We start from the raw sequence: 14,837 nt of genomic DNA on the forward strand, positions 1-14,837 counted from the left end.
TGGTGCCTCTCCCCACAGCGGTGGCTCCAAGCCGTGACACAGGGGCCGGGCTGTCTCTTTCCGGCTGTTTCCCAGCCTGTCAGGCCAGTCATGTCAGGTCTTGCTGCGATTTCCCGGATGGTTGCTTGGCACCTTCCTCTTCCCCATCCGGATGGACAAGTTCCTGGAGCACCAAGCTGGGGCAACACATCTCCCTGGCTCCAGCCCTGCCTCCCCAGCTCCGTGCCCTGGCTTCGGCACCCTCCTCGGTGCTGGCCAGCTCCCTCCCTGGTGATGCTGGGCGGGCGGGGAGGGAGCGGGGCTGCGAGCGCTGGCTGCGGGCGGGCTCTGAGTCACTCCGGGGCGGGAGGTGCGGGGACAAACCTGCCGCCTCTGCCGGGCGGTCGGGGCGGCTGGACTGGCTGGGCGAGTCAGGCCCGGGCGGGCAGCGCGGGCGCCGTTCGTTTGCCGCTGTGGCTGGAGGACGTGCCGGGAGGAGCAGTGCTGGTGGGGATGGGCATCTCCTGGTGCTGGAACCCGGGGAGAGGTGCCCGGGGCTGGGCAGGAAGGCAGAGACTGCCCGGAACTGGAAGCGGGGCAGGCAGGACTGGGCTGGGATGGCTCTAGTGTGCTGGGCTCTCCTTCCCATTGTGCAGGACAGTACCAGCCATACAGGGATGCTCAGCCTTGGGGAGAGGTCAAATCTCTGGCCAAGCTCACACTGCCCATGGAAATACCCTTCCTGTCCAGAGCCACCCACAGCTCCATGCCACGGATAAGGACACGGGTTTGAGCAGAGGGTGTAGCTGTGGCCGCAGGCAGGCACGTGGGAGCTGCTTGCCACGCTGAGCCCTGCTGTGCCTCGCTGTCCCCACAGCCTGCTCAGGGCAACTCTGGCCATGCCACCACTCCTACCCCAACAGGAGAACAGCTCACATGCCTTCTTGCCCTCCCATCCTTCTGCATGTGGGGAAAGAGGCAGAGAGCGTGGCAGAAAAGACATGTTGGGTTAAGCCCCAGAGAAGCTGTTGGCACTGAGACAGCAGCCCTGCCCAGCCCCATGCACTACCAGAGCATCCTTTGGAGAGAGCTGGAGCATGCAGCTCAGGTACTGTGGTAATGCCAGATCCATTTCAGTGTCTCCAACAGCCAGGAACAGTCCTGGGACATTTCCCTCCAGGCCATACTAGGCTGTGGCTCTGTGCCCTCCTGGCCACACCAGGTAGGACATGGGCTCTTGGCTGGGGCAGAGGAGGTGCAGGCCCCTGGGTACCTGGACCTGCTCCCTTTATTCCCAAAACCTGTGATTAACATTGCTGCCAGGGTCTGTAATTACCTACCACTATTCCTGCCAGAAGCAGGGTCCTGGTGGGACAATCCTCCTGCAGGGAGCCAGAGGGACCCCCAGGCTAGAAGTCCCATCTGATACCCTGCCGGATCCACTGGAGAGACAGAAGGGCAGACCCTGCATGACCACTGGAGAGACAGAAGGGCTCCCTTCATCCTTGGCATTTCCAGGAGCCCCTCAGGTGTGGTGAACCAGCAGCCACTGCTCAGGGTACCAGGAAACATGAGGCAAGTGAAGTGAGAATCACTGGCTCAGCCCTCGGGAGGGAAGAGTGGGGCTGACCAGCCTCACTGCTGAGTCAGGGTCTTGTCCCTGGCAAGCAAGACCAGATCCTGGCTGACAGAGGAGGGATAGAGCCCCTCAGTGCCAGGAGGCTGTGCTCCTGAGCTCCACTCTCCATCCACAATGAAGTCCCTCCCATCCTTGCCATAGACATCTGGCTAATGAGCCCCATAGTTCCTGCTGGGAAGGTGCTGGGAACCTTGTCCTTCTGCGTTTGTAACCCCTCCCTGCCTGGGCTCCTGCAGTCTGCCCCGTGTCCTCTCCTTGCTGAGAACTAGAAGGTGAGGATGCACCAGCCATAGGGACCCAGACTTTGGGGCTGGCTACTGACAAGTCCAGATGCCCCAGCAGAGCCAGAGTATGCACATCTTGTGTGGTCCCATCCAGCCCCACAGGTGTCCTGGGGAATGGCTTGGGGGAGGACCATGTTGGAGAGACCCAAAGGTCCCTGTGGTCCACACAGGGCAGCGGGGTGGAGGTACAGGGATGGGGCTGTGTCAGGGACCAGGCAGCACCCTTATGGATATCTGGGGTGAAGGTCTGCCCATTGCAGCCAGTGGCAGGGGCCTGCTGTGGTGTAAGGCAGCCAAGTGCATTGCCCCAGAAGGGACAGCCGCAATTTTCATCACTGGAGGAACCTAATCCTGAGTACAAGAAGGTGTCAGAGCCTGGCACACCTGCACACATCTGTGCACAGGGCTGTACATGCCTGGCACACACACAGAGGGATGTGCAGAGCATGGGCAGATCCCCTGCAGCAGCATGTGGGCAGCACCTGTGACTCCTGCCCTGGCTCCAGCGCCATTGGATCACAGCAGTGTCTAGAGTGAGGGTGCTGGACACAAAGGCCCCCAACAAACCCACCATGTTCCTATTGTCCCCCACATTGTCCCACAGGAGCCTTTACCCTATGAGCGATGCTTGCCTGGGGCCAGGACAGGTAGAGCAGGATCCCTGCCCTGGTCTGTCATTTTGTCTCTAATAGGATTCCCTGCTGTTCCCCTTCATCAGGGCTGAATGAGGGCTGGCTAATGAGGGGAGTGTGATTATCGGGGCAGGGGGCTGGCTCTGGCCAGAGGGAGGTTTCCCTGGACCAGGTAATGACAAGCTTTTGTCCCCTCTGCTCCTACCCCCGACAGAGACAGGTGGATGAGGATGCCCCTGGCAAAGAGTAGTTATCAAAGAGCTGAACTCAGCAATTCCCAGCCATTCCCACCCCCCCCTACAGTGTTACACTAAGGGGATACCTTGGCTGCTGGAGCCTGGCCAGGGACTCAGGAGTCCTGGCTCCAGTTCATCTGCCCAGCCCCAGAGGGTCAGCTCGTGAGACATCCCAGCACTGTCATCCACAAGCCTGAGGATCCTGGTGCCAGCTAGGAACCCCATCCAGCCATGGTCCTGTCTCAGGACACCACATTTCTAGTGGCCAGGGTGTACCAGGATGGGATGGATGCCTGGGCAGCAGGTTCCAACCTGCACCAGCCTCAGGCCAGAGCAGCATGGGCTGAAAAGAGGCATGTGGGGCCAGTAGCCCCCCACACTGCTCACCCATGCCAGCATAGGGGTACACAGGAGGCAGCACTGTTTGGGACACATACTGGAGCCATGGATGCTGGAACAGGGTCTGGCTCTGCATGGGCTGAGCTGAGCACTGTAACTGGAAGAGGCCAGGGCAGAGCAGGGAGGTGAGTGGGACCAGCTCCCACTCCTGTGGGTGCTGAGGGTGCTTTCAGTCCTCTGGGGATGGAGGTGTGGGTCCCCACTTTAGCCAAGGTCAGCCAGTGCTTGGACATGCTTTAGCCCTGCTGAGGTCCTGCACCCTGTGAGGCTGCAAGGACGTGAGGAACCCAGGCTGTGGACATGGTTTGCAGAGGCAGGACCCTGCAGTAGGACCCTGGTACAGCCAGCACACAGGGAAGGTGCCGTGCCTGCAGCCTGGCAAGCAGGTGGGTGGAGAAGCAGATGGATCGCGTGCGACAGTCCAGAGATAATTCACTGCTCCTGAGGAGAGAAATCTTCCACCTGGAAAGGAATCTGCCTTCCTCCGCCCTCAGCCCAGGAGGCTGCAGGGCCCAGAGGAGCAGGGAGGGGTGTGCAGGTGGGCTGCTGCCCTGTGAGCCCTGCCCAGGCAGGGCAGGCAGCACCCTTCACAGGCGGGGCACCCGCAGTGCTGCAGTATCTGCACAGAACCCCTCTGCCTCACAGACACGAGCCCTGACTCTCCAGCGGGATTCTGGGGAGGAAGCTGGTGTTGACACCAGCTGCTCACCCACCCTGCAACTGAACATTCACAACAACCACGGCCAGCACTGCCCCTGTGCCAGGGGCATGTGCTGGGGTGAGCTGGACGGTGCTTCCCAGTCCCACTTGCCAGTGGCCACCAACATCCCAGCAGCTCCTGTCCCTGCATACAGGTGGTAGCATGATCCTGGTGGGGTGCTTAGAGGCCCTGGCAAGGTGCAGTACATGCACAGCTTTGGGAAAAGGCTGTGCCAGGCAGCTTTGAGAGGGCTGGGAGCCAGAGCGGCTGGAGGGCCCACGGGGAGGGTATAGGCTGCGTGCCCCAGCCCATCACTGCTGCGTTAGGGAAGCCGGCTCTGTGGCAGGCCCTGGCATGAAGCAGTGTCTCTGCTGAACACCTCCTGTCTCTTAGCATCTCCCAGGGGATGCAGCACATTCCTCTATGGGTGTCCTGACCTTCAGGCTGCTGAGTACACAACTGACACGTGTGTGTGTGTGTGTGTGTGTGTGTGTGTGTGTACACATGTGTCTGAGCATGAGCATATTGGCTGTGCACGTGACACATCTCCAGTCAAGGCTAATTAGATAGTGAGCTGATCAGCAAACGACCCCCCCCCCCCGCACTGGCTTTCTGGGCACAGCAAAGAAAACAAGTGAGGATCAGTGAGGACACAAGTCCTCCCCAAGCATCCCTCCCAGCCACACCTGAGCCACAAGCAGTCTCACACCAGGATCTGAGGGTAGATGTCTCTGGGGGAGGGCTTTCCCCACCTTCAGACAGGTACCCCCATTCCTGTTGTTCTTGTCCTCAGCTCTCTACCTCTTTGGGAAATGGGCTGAGAGGATGAGGACAACATGCCAGCAAGGATGCTGGAGCAGGCTGCCAGACTGGGGAAGGTCGGGAACCCAGGGAGGTGGTCTTGGCTCCCCACGACAGACAGACACATCAGGGGGGCACAGGGATGCCCTGTTGAGCCAAGGACACAGGTAGCCATGCCAAGCACCCTACCTGCAGTGGACAGTGGTCCTCTCCCTGGCACTGCCACACTCCCCTGCCAGTCCCTGTGTCGCCTTGCTGTCCTGTCCCGCACAAACATTCCCTCACTCCCGGCCACAGTAAATATTGTTGCAGGGCAAACAGTGAATCAGCCCTCTTTGTTCGAGTGCTGCTGGCAGCCCCATCTTGTTCGACTGCTGTTTAATGACCCTCCAGTTGTGTACCCTGGAGGTACTCATTAACCTCAGGCTGCAGATGGTGAGGAGGACGGATCTGAACTAGCCAGTAACAGTTTGCTCGTGTTGGAGACCGGCTCTGGGTGAATTCTGGTGACCTTTTGCCAGGTGCGGATGTGCCAGAGGTTTCCCCTCACACCTCTGCAAGGTGCAGCCAACCCACTGACAGCCCAGTATGCCCACAGGCTCATGTTCTTATCTCAGCCCATAGATTCTATTTTGTTTTTTTCCTGATTCTCCTCCCCATCCCATCAGTGGGGACGTGGGAAGGGGAAATGAGTGAGTGGTTGTGCGGTACTCAGCTGCTGACTGGGGTTAAACCTTGACACCACCCCAGGGTACAGCACTGTGAGGCTCGGCTTGAGGCAGCGTCCCCTTCATAGCATCCCCTTTCAGCTCAGTCCATGCTCTTGGCACAGCCATGGGGCATGGAGGAGCTGCTGGCTCCTGCAGAGGGATGCTCCAGCCTCTCTGTGCACCAGGAGAGTTTCAGAGGCCTCATGGTGGGAGCTGTGGTGGGGAGACCTGTGCAGCACATCTTTGGCAGGTCAGTTAGGACCACGAAGGTGAGCAGCTGGACATCCTGAGAGGTGCAGGGTGCAGGACAGGGGATGGAAATGGGTAGTCCAGGAAGGACTGGGAGGAACATGGGTTCTGGGCCCAAAGGTTCTTGTGCCAGCGCTGAGAGGCTGCTCCTGCTCCTACTGCTCCGCCTGGTCCTCACCTTTGATTCACATGTTCCTGGCTCTTCCCCAACACCTCAACCTCCACTCCACACCATAGTCTGACTCCTCTCCCTGTAGTGGTCTGGGTCTTGCCTCTCATTGTCACTCTGGCCCTGCCCCACGGTGGTCCCATGGTGGTAGGTCCCCAAATGGCAGTGCCACCACAGCCCAGGGACGCCTCATGCACCAGCTCTGGGGCTGGGGCCAGAGTGCCTCAAGGTCCCTAGGGCCCCAGCACTTGTGGCACAGGTTCCCACAGTGACCCCCAGCATCAGACATCTGGTGCCCCACACCAGCCACAGAAGGTGGCAGGAGCCAAATCCACCCCTCTGTGTCCCCATGAAAATCTATTCCCAGGGCACTGGGCAAACGGGGCTGGTGGCAGGCGACAGCACAGCGCCTTGGGCCATCCCCACTCCCACAGCAAACTGCAAGAGTCAACGTTTCTGGAGGAGCAGCAAGAGTGTCTGCTGGATCTTTTCCCCCGAGGGCCCAGTGGGATCCGAACAGGGCTGTGGCATGGAGTAGTTCCCTGTGGCCGTGTCCCTGTAGGGCAGCACAGGACCCAGCTGTGCTGCCGGCAGAGGGGACAGCCCAGGCAGGACTACAGAGACTGCGCGGTGTGCCCGACGTGCTGGATCGGGGCTGCCAGGCAGGCCCCGATAAACATCTAGCCTCTCTGTTTATTTACGACTGAGGATATTTATATCGCAGAGTCCTTTAAATTTAGCTGGGGACACACCCAGGCACCATCCAGTGCTGACGGCCGTTGGGAGCTCCCGGCGCAGCCTGAGCTGCCACACCAACTCAGGCAGTGGGTACACCAGCAGCACCACATGTGCCCCAGAACTGGCACCCCCAGGACCGTCATCCGCTGTGGGGTGCAAGGCACAGGAGCATGACTGTGGGGACAGCAGCACTTCTTATGAGGGCAGGATGAGGCTGCATCCCAGAGGGACAGGGTTCTCCGGGATCATGGCACAGGCTCTGTGCCCACGCAGTGAGAACGCCAGTGCCAGCAGGGCAGGTCCATATCTCCTCTGACACAAACTGACACCTTCCCAGCTGGGTGTTCAGTGCCATGTGGGGCTGGTTGTGGGTTCAGAAACAACCCTGGGGCTACATCCCGAAGTTACAGCCTGGAGCTCAGCCGGGTGAGCTTGGAGCAGCCCGAGGCCGTGGGGCACGCTGTGCCACCCCGACTCAGCAGGCTTTGTCCCCTGGCCCCCGTCCCTCCGGGCACTGATGCGGGGCCGGCGGGGCCGTGCGGAGCATCTCCCGCCGCCGCCGCGGTGTCTGCCTCCCTCTGCCGGCAGCGGGGCACCCGCCGCTCCGCTCTGCCGCTCCCGGCTCTTGGAGCACCGGGTTTTGCGGTGCCTCGGCCCCGAGGCAGCACCGTCCCCTGCCAGCCGGGCCCACTGCCCCTTTCTTCCCCTTCGCCCAGCTTTCGGTGAAATGCGGCATTTTGTTCTCACAGTTTCCGGCTGCTCCGTGTGTCGCTCTGTCCGTGTCGCTATTGGCATTGTCTGCAGAGCAGAGGTTTGGCATTGCCCCTGCCCTGCAGTGAAGTGCAGAGCAGCCTTCAGACACCCACAGACCTGGCTGCCCCATGTCCCATGCGGACCTGTGTGAGGTGCCATGGACGTTCACCTGAGCATCCCTCAGGGCTTGCAGCCCTGTGCTATGTGGACGTGCCACCATGCTCATCTTACCAGACTCCTTGCTGGTCTGCCCAGTGCCTTTAACAAGTGAATTCCTTGTCTCAGAGAGGGACCCAATAGTTTTGGACAGGCGAGGTCAAGTTTCCACGAGGCAAAGGCAACGTGCATTAGGATCCCTACCCGCTTAGTCTTTATTAATTAGATCCCATCTCAGATTCTGCTGTTTCTCCAGGATAGATGTGATGCCCACCAGCCTGTGATTGCCTTTGACAACTAAGACAGCCCTGTGTCTTCCCATAAATGTGCTGCGCTTCATCCTGCTCTGACACCAAGCCTTTTACCTCTAGCTCGTTCCTGAAATCCCTGCCTCCTGGACCAAAAAAAGTCCTAAACAACTCTGCCTCTGAGCAGTGGGAGCTCAGGGCTGGCCAGCCTGAACAGGGCCTCGATGCCTATCACCCCAGAATGCCACCCCTCTCCATGGGGACAATATACCCAGCTGCTCCTCAGGTCTGGGCCATCCCTCTCAGCCTGTTCCCTCTGTCCCCTGCTTCCCTTACTGCTACCAAGTCACATTAAAAGCTGCAAAGCTGCACGGCAGAGCTTGCTGGGGTGAGTGTCCCGAGGACAGGCAGCTCTGCATGGCAGAGCCTGGCCATGCCCGGAGGCTGCCTGTCCCTGTCCTTAGACATTCCTGAGCTTGTTTTCAGGCTTGGAGACACTCTTAGCAGCACAGAGCAGGGATATCGGGATTTAATCTGCTCCTCCTATCTCCAGCTTTACATGTGGAGACGTGAGCCATTCTGGGGGTGATGGGTGTTCGGCTACAAGGCAGCACCGGCAAACACCAGGTGTTGGACACCCAGGAAGAGACAGCCCTTGTACCTGTCAGCAGCGAGGACGAAGGGGACTCACGCCAGGCTGTGCCCACCGCCCATAGGGTACAGTAGGAGCAGGGCAGGATCGGGACCCGCTGCTTTGCCGGAGGCTGCAGTGAGAGGCATCTGTCCGCAGAGGGAGCGCGGCTCCTTCCCGGCCGCACTCCTCCTCCTCCTCCTCCTCCTTCTCCTCCTGCCGGCAGCTCCTCTCCGGGCCCCGGCCCCTCTTCCCGTGAGTGCGGACCCTCAGCATCTCCAGGTCCCCCGGGATCCCCTGCACAGAGGAGTGCGAGCTGCGGGACAGGCGGGTGGAGGGGTGACCCTCACTGAGCAAGGTTGGGTCACACCTGAGCCCTGTCCATGCAGCGTGGCTGTCTCCATCCCTCTGGATATGTACTGGGGACATCCCACCCAGCTGCTTAGGGGTTCCCCAGCATTCAGGTCTATCACGACAGCTGGCAGAACCCGTAGCACCCTCTCATCTCTGCCAGGACCAGGAATTTAATTTAAAATTACCTGTCCTGGGGTCCGTGGGCTTCAACCATGGAGCCCTCCAGCAGCCCCCTGACACTCTGGGACCCTCACTCCAAACACAGCTGGTGTTTCTTTTGCACCACGAGGTGCTGGATTGTCACGGTCCCAGTGAGAAAGGCACTCACACTCTTTAAGTGATGTTTAAAATGCTGTTTAATAGAGCTCACACTACAGAGTGACTACTACAGATAGTCTTTGACCCCATGACACGCAGGAACCCTGAGCTTCCCTGCATTAAACAGACTTCCAATCCACATATAGCACACCATGTAGACCTCGCCAGTGGAAAAGGTTATCCCAGTTGAGTCCTTTGAGCTATTACAGAATTTTCTTATAAGTAAACAGCTCTATTCATTATTTTACTGATATAGTAGTATGAGAACTTCTTGCTGCTGTCTTAGATGAAGGCACAGATATGCACATGACAGTACCAGGCATGAGCTCCCTGCAGACTTCTCTGCTACAGCTTGATTTCTAACCTGAAGGAGCTTACCCCGGAGCCAAGGGATGCCCACAGCATAGGCCTGGGCCTGCTCAGACTTGCTGATACATGGGTCACTAACTCCTCGGCACACCATGGTCTCCTGGCCAGGGCCACAGCAGCACCCTGGCTGTAGTGGCATGTCAGAGCTGCAGGGGGATGAGCTGTTTCCTAGCCCCCAGCCCTGATGATGTCACTGTGTGTCCCACCTCCACTGGGGTGCTTGGCTGAATTCCCCGAAGGAAAGAGGATGGGTGAGGAGAAACCTCATGGTCATGCCCCGAGGGGAACTGAAACCCCTGTGTCATGCAGGGTGGAGCACTGAGGGGTGAGCGGGGTGGGCAGCACCTTGTCCTCCTCATTGCCCTTGAGGATGCAAAGGAGGTGGCCTTGAGGCCAGTCTCCATGGATTTGCATCAGCAAATGTCATAGGTGGGCAAGTGCCAGCTGCTGCTTTGCCATGCTGTTGCAGCTGTTGTCCCTTGTCCCTCACCCCTATGCCTTCTCTGTGGGACTGCCACTACCCTGTACCCCACGGAAACTGCCCAGCCTAGCCTCAGCATCCAGGTGTGGTCTATGCCAGGGTCCCTGCCTGCCCACCACTCCTCAGGGATGGAGCACCAGCCCCAGCAGGGCAGCAATACCACTCCATTTTGCCAGGGCCCAAGAGCCAGCTGGCTGGGCCGGGGAGAGGAATTTGGTGGCAGAGAGTTGTAAGCCCAGTCCCTGTGTATGGCTGGCTTGTGGCAAAAGGGGAACGGGATGGGGAAGGGGATGGGGGGCACCCAGTGGCATATGGCTGGCTGCCAAGTTGCAAGAGGAGCCTGGAGCATTTCTGCAATCCCTACCCAACCTCTAGGCACCAGCTATCCCTGTCTGGGGGCAAAGGTGGGTTTGAGGAGTCCCAGGGCTTTGGCCCTCAGGCAGAGCACCCATGGGGGCATTGGGGCAGGGCAAGGAGACAGTCCCTGGGGCAATGCTTGCCCCAGCCCCAGTTTCTCTGCAGCATGTGGGCAGTGGGCTGAGCGTTGCAGCAGGATGGCAACCCCTTCCAGCTGCTCCAGGTCCATGGGGTGCTGTCATGGGATAGCTCAGAGCGGCCAGGCAGCGGGGGAATGGGGACAGCTATTTTGGGCAGCCCAAGGCACCCCAGCTGTCATGCTCTCTGCAGCACAGTGCACTGGGGCAGGGAATTGGTTACTGCCCTCAGAAGCATTAGGGGAGGTGCACATGCTTCCTATGAGGTGCCCAGCACCCTGTTGCCCCCCACATTAGGAGAAAGCCACATCCCAGGGACCAGGCAGCCCAGTGCAGAGCTGATATGGGTGATGCTGGACCCACCCAGATGGCTCTGTGCCTCCCAGCCAGTGCAACCAGAACAGAGGGAGGAACAACAGCCTCAGGACCTCAGTACAAGCTCCCAGCAGTGAAACTCTTGTCTGTACCCAGGAATTTCCGTACCAGCCACACCTATCCATGGTGTGAGACACAAGCCCTGTGCTGTGAGCTGGGTGCTGTGTGTGCCACTAAAGAAGGCTGCAGGGAGGGCACAATGGGGCAGTGTGGGGGCCAGCTTCAACCCTTGTGGCTGCTGTCCCGCAGGGCATCCACGCCCATCTTGCTGCCCATCCAAGCCAGAGCTTTCCCCAGGCTGACTGGATCCTCCGTAAGGGAATTTTCCTAGGTCACTAGCAGGCACGAGAGTGGAAAGTTCCCAGGAGCTGTGTCTGCTGGGGACAGAGCTCCCTGTGGCCAGGAGCAATGATGCCTGTGGCATTTCCTCCCATCTCCGAGGTCACTTGCCTGTCCTGGCACTCACCCAGGCTGAGGGCACTCAGCAGAATCCTGGAGCTGGAGAGGGTGTGAGCTGCTGGTAAAGCCAGTAAAGCCCAGGGCAGGGCATGGTAGTGACAGGCAGTGGGGAGCTAAGCCCGGGGCTGGATGAGGGGCAGCTGTTGGCACAGGAGGCACAGGAGTCCCAGGATGCAGGATAGTGCCAGAGCAGGAGCATGGCACTGCCCCCACAGCGTTGCAAACACATCAGGTCTATGCTGGGGAGCAAGGCAGCTCTTACGAGGTGGCTTCAAATTGCTGGCAAATCAGGGACAATTTGGGGGGCTTTCCAAGAGCTCAAATACCATCATGGGACCTTTTGGGTGGGAGAATGACATGCTGTCATAGAACAGTGCCTTTCCCCATGTGTCAGGCAGGATGGGAATGACATGCCAGAGAGAAAAGAAAGATGTGAAAGCTGGAAGGACAAAACATGAGCTAGTGGCTCTTCTGTGGCATTTCCCCTGCTCCTTTTGCAGGGCCTTTCCTGGTAATGTAGGGCCAGTTGTGAAATCCCCAGAGAGGGCATATCCAGTCTGTGTAGGGACTTCTACTCCCATTCTTCCAATCCTGACAACAGAGATTGTTCCCCACCAGCTCACTCCCTCTCCAGGCTCCAGTGCTCAGGTGGGAAGCTTGGGGACCAGCAGGAGGGTCACTCTAGAGTGTGTGGTTCCCCAATCTTGGCAGCTCCTCAGGCAGCCCAATGCTGACCTGCATATTTTGGTGATGTACCATCATGCCAAAGCTGAATTTTGACTTCCCTCTGCCTCCCACCCCAGAACTCATGCAAGCACTGGGGGTGTGATCCTGGATGGGGAGGGTAGGAAGCCCCCAGATCTGCACGCAGCATCCCACCGTGGGGAGACCTCAAGGCCAGATCCAGCTCTGGTGGTGCTGGGGGCACACAGTGCTCAGGAATTGTTTGGACAAAACTCCAGGGTCCCCCTGGGGAGGTGGACAGCCAGCCTCCATGTCAGGCACACAGTGGGGACAGCATTAAAACCCACTGCTTTTGTTCCCCCCCAGACTCAAGGACAAGCTCTGGGTCATGTCAGGGCTCCAACCGCTTGGGGATGACCACAAGCCCGTGCTGCTGTCCCAGTGCATAGGAAATTTTCAGGGGTTGTTGTGGTGTTTTGACCAGCCCATCCCTCTTGCAGGTACTGGGAGCTGGCATTTCCTCCCCACCCTTCACCCCCCCTGGATCCCTGCCCGCATTTGCCCACAGTTTCCCAGGCAACAGCACCCATGGAGATACAAGAGGAGAGGCCATGCTGCCTAGGCAGCGGTGCCACCAGCATGTCAACCCATGTCCCCCACGGAGCTGGCGCTGACTCCATGAGGTCACTGCACCTGCCCGCAGAAACAGAAGCTTCTAGCCCCACAGATCTGAATGGCACTGGGGAAGGGGTGCTGTGGCATCACCCCCACCGCTGTGCGAGGGCTTGGGGACACTGTGACATCTGCCAGCCGGGGGAGGGATGGTGAGGAAAGAAAGAGATGGGTTCCCCAAGGGCGGGAATGGGGGAATGATTGCTACCAGATGGGGAGAGATGGATGAAGTGGACACAAGCACAGGCTGGAGCACCCCTCCTAAATTCCTTTGGCACTGCAGCCTCTCACCTCACAGATTACTTTTGGTCTCTGCTCCTGCTGTGTCTCTGGGCACCATGAGACCCCAGGAAAGCCCTGACCAGCACATCAGGACCATGGCCAAAGCTGAGGGTACACCAAGTGTCTAGGCTCCTGGGAAGGAGGTGTTTGCAGGGTGCAGGGTGCTAAAAGGGCACTGCAATGTCTTGGAGGCTGCAAGGGGGGAAGGAGCAGCCCCTCACTGACACTCCTGGGGGCTGCAGGACCCCTCCTCCTCTTTCCCCACATCAAGCATGCAGAAAATAAGAGAGATCCTGAGAAGGGTGTTTGAAAGCATGAGTTTCACCCGTTGAAATCCATCCCTTAAGGATCTAATCTGTAACTCCACAGCTGGCAGCTCCTCTCCAAAGCCCAGACCCTGAGGCAGGGGTGCGGGTTGCAGCTGAGTTCTGGCTCTGACACAGGACGCTGGGTGTGGGGTGCTGGATTCAGGTGCTGGGTGCTGGATTTGGGCTGCAGGGTGGGGCGTGAGGCCACAGGCAGCCAGGAGCGAGGTTGCTAGTGAGAAACCTGGCTCCTGGTGCAGAGCATGTGCGGGTGCTGGGAGGGCGTGGGAGGACATGAGCACCCGCCTGCACTGCTGCCTTCCCCTTCCTGCTGTGGGAGCCCTGACTTTGGCTTTACCACACGCAAAACGAAAGTAGAGCTGGCATATGACTGTGCTGGAGCTGTCTCCCATTCTGCAGCCCAGAACCCTGCTGAGTCTGTTGCAGTGTGGCCTGGACAGACACCCCTGGGCCACCCATCCCATCACTGCCCCACCTCCACCCCATCCCTGTGGAGGATTTCCTTAACTAGGCAGCAACCCGCAAGGACAGCAGGGATCCATGGAGACTCGTAAGGGGTGCTCCCCAAGTTGATTGGAACACCAGGAACACCAGGGGGTCAGCCCTGAGATGGGGTGCAGGGCTGTGGAGGTGGAAAAGACCAGAAGACTCTCAGTGGGTGAGATGTGGGAAGGGCTGTGCTGTTGGTGAACTTGAGGTGCTGAGCTGCACCCCTGCCGTGCTCCCCAACAGATGCCCTGAAGCCCCAGGGTACAGTGCACCCCAGGAACTGGGAGAGATCCAGGGAGCAGGGCAGGGTGCCGGAGTGCAGGCACCCGTCCCAGCACGTGGGAAGCCCATTGGGAAGGAGAGGGGAGGGAGAGGAGGCCTCGGCGAGGGGCCAAGCAAGGGGCGGCCCCTGGCGCACCCTTCATGCATTACTGGAAACATCTGGCCTGGGATGTGGGGGCGTGCTCTGGCTGCACACACATGTGTGCACATGCACATGGGTATGGGCACACGTTCATGCACATTTGTGTTTATGTGTACATGCATATCAGTACATTCATCCACACCCGTGTACACTCATGTTCACATGTGCATACGTGCCCACACATGCGCACATAAGTGCCCATACATGTGCAGACACACATGCACAGACAAGGATGTTTACACACACATGCAGATGCAAACATGTACAACCACATGTAGGCACACACCTAGATCATGGGTGTAAGTGTACAGATTTGCATGCACACACACGTGTACATGTGCCAGCAAGCAGCACGCACAGGCAGGGGCATACAGTGTGTGACCCACATATGTGCAACAGACCCCCATACACGTACAACACTCACACTAACCTCACACATCCTGGCTGGAGCCTGTGGCCATGCCACTGCCCAGGATCACCTGTGTGCACGCTGTGCCTGGGTGTTCCTCTGCGTGTGAAAACCCGTGTGTGCGGGGATGCGCGTGTGCCCAGTAGGAGCCTGTGTGTGCCCACGTGTCCCATGTATGTTCACATGTGCCATGGTTGCGGGCAAGCCTGCATATGGTCCTCTATGTCCACATGCCTGTGGGCTGCATGTGCACTCCTGGTGCCCACGTGTGCCAAGCGTACCATGTGCACGCCCAAGTGTGCCAAGCGCACGGTGTGCCCGTGTGCCCGCGCCGTGCTCGTGTGTGCAGCACGCCCGTGTGCGCCGTGTGTACCCGT

Source organism: Manacus vitellinus, unplaced genomic scaffold, assembly GCF_001715985.3.
Source record: "Manacus vitellinus isolate BGI_N305 unplaced genomic scaffold, ASM171598v3 scaffold_21_pilon, whole genome shotgun sequence".
In the NCBI taxonomy this organism is placed as follows: Eukaryota; Metazoa; Chordata; class Aves; order Passeriformes; family Pipridae; genus Manacus; species Manacus vitellinus.